Consider the following 2,286-nt stretch of genomic DNA (forward strand, 5'->3'; position numbering starts at 1 on the left):
TTGTTCAAAAGTCAACTGTACTTAGAGGCGGCATAGTATAATAGAATGCCAATTGTGGAGCCAGACACACTGTCACTTAATAGCTCTTTGGCCTTCCACAAGTTATATGAAATTCTCCATACATCGGTTTTCTCATTTATAAAATCTAGACTGATACCTCCCCCACCTTGCAAGTGACTACACGAATTGCATATGATACTGTCCATGGGTTTTGTACTTTGGGCACCAATGTTAGGAGTACTAGGTATAGTTCCTGTACCATGATTCTATTAATAAGAACTATTAGGAGGATGCTCAGTGGTTGGACTTTGGTGCTGCAAAGTCACCATGTTGGAGAGATATAAAAATCTAGTAGAACCCAGAATACAGCATTCCCCTAAAATGCCTATTAACACCACCTCTTCTGCTGGCAACTACAATATAGCTATTTGTCTTTGGGAAGAGATGTATCTCCCAGAAAAAAAACTCAGCAATTTGCTAATATGTATTTGGTCTGACAGTTCTTTTACACATCTATTTCCTGGCAGCTTGAATGTTTGGTTCATGAATAAGAGGGTTATTTACCTTAGAAAGGTCTAGGAGAAAGCTGAATGGGAGGCAAATGGAAAAAAGTACCTCTTGGCATTTCTTTGAGTTGTTCTCCCTGAATCTGCAGCAGCTGCTCTGTCCACATGGCCTCCCTTGGCTGAAGGAATGTGCCAAAGACAATACCAAAAGTGCTCGTATTTATCTTCTCAGATTGATACCAACTGGCCCAACATCACACAGCTCTTTGAATCCAAGCCTCTTGAGTCCTGTGGCAATGCTCTTAGCCCTATTGGTATAAATCAAATAGGCTAAAGGCTAAGCTGCTATATAAAAGACATCACAAAACATAATGGTTCCAATAATATTGACATCAACTTCTCTTTCATATAGTTCAGAGATAGGCAGGCAGTCTAGAATGGGTCGGAGGCTGTGGTCCATGTAGATATCCAAGAATCCAGGATCCTTCTATCTTCTTCCCCAGCGTTCCCAAACAGCCCTTCTCAGTGGAGGTTTCTTTTGAGAGAAATAAGCTTTAATGCTTTAAAATATCTATCCTGGTAATAAATTAACTTTTCTCCTGTGTTTCTAGAATAGCATAGCTTTGTACCTTCTTTGCAATAATGGAGATAAGAGTTACTTAAACCATTATTTGTAAGACTTAACTCTTACAGGAACCCCAGGTGAGATAGGCTTCTAGAATGTGGTTCTTGTCTTGTGGTAGAAGCTGGACCCAGCACCATATCTGAACATTCCAATCTATAGGATGGAAGAAAAAAGAAGTGAAAAAAATGGAGATTCTTTAAACAATATAACCTGTGAATTACATGCATTACTCCTTCTCACACCTAATTGACCAAAACATAATTTCATAACTAAATCTTATCAAAAAGTTTCTGGGGAAAGTAGTTGCTAGCTTAGCAGCCATATGTACAGCTAAAGATTTTGAGTGTTTTATTACGAATAGGAAGAAGAATAGCATAAACAGGGAAGTAATTATCAGTCTGCCATATTTGATCATTCACTACACGGTAAGTTTTATGATAGCAAGTACTGTGTCTCATTCACTGAGGACAAATAAGTAAAATATCTTTGGCATAGTATCTAGTACATAAAATACCCTTAATAACTTTGATTGAATTCCATTTATTTATCTCACATTAAAGTAATCCAGAAGAGTATCTTAAATTATAATTTTCAAAAAACTCAGGGACTAAATACAGCAGGTCCTCAAATGCTTTTTCATTCAACATCATCTCATTATAACATTGATGAGATACCACAGGAACATAATTCTTGTTTATGTCAATTAGCCTATGCTAAAGTTGGTTTCATTATACATTGTTTTGCCACAGTTCCAAGAACCTATAGACAATGTTAAGTGAGGGCTAACTGTACTTCAGTGAATACTTATTTAACATTTTCTTTCCTTTTTGGGATGGGGCTGGTAACCTTGATCTGTTCTGAGCTAACTTTCTTTTCATTAGTTTTAATTATTGATTGCTTTGACTTTCCAAATCTTCAGGATCAGTTTGTATACTTTCATAAATCTGCAGAAGAAAACCTCTCTTCTCAACTGGGACACAAATGAAACAGTTAGGATATGAAGGTTATGTGGAATAAAGGAATTGATATTTGTAAGAAGCACTTAAAATGGTACCTGAAACATAGTGAATGCTATATAAGTGTCATAGATGATAGAAGATGGATAGATGATAGAACAGATAGATAGATGATAGATATAGATAGATGATAGCTAGA

The sequence above is a fragment of the Rhinolophus hipposideros genome (assembly GCF_964194185.1).
Source record: "Rhinolophus hipposideros genome assembly, chromosome: 13".
NCBI lineage: Eukaryota > Metazoa > Chordata > Mammalia > Chiroptera > Rhinolophidae > Rhinolophus > Rhinolophus hipposideros.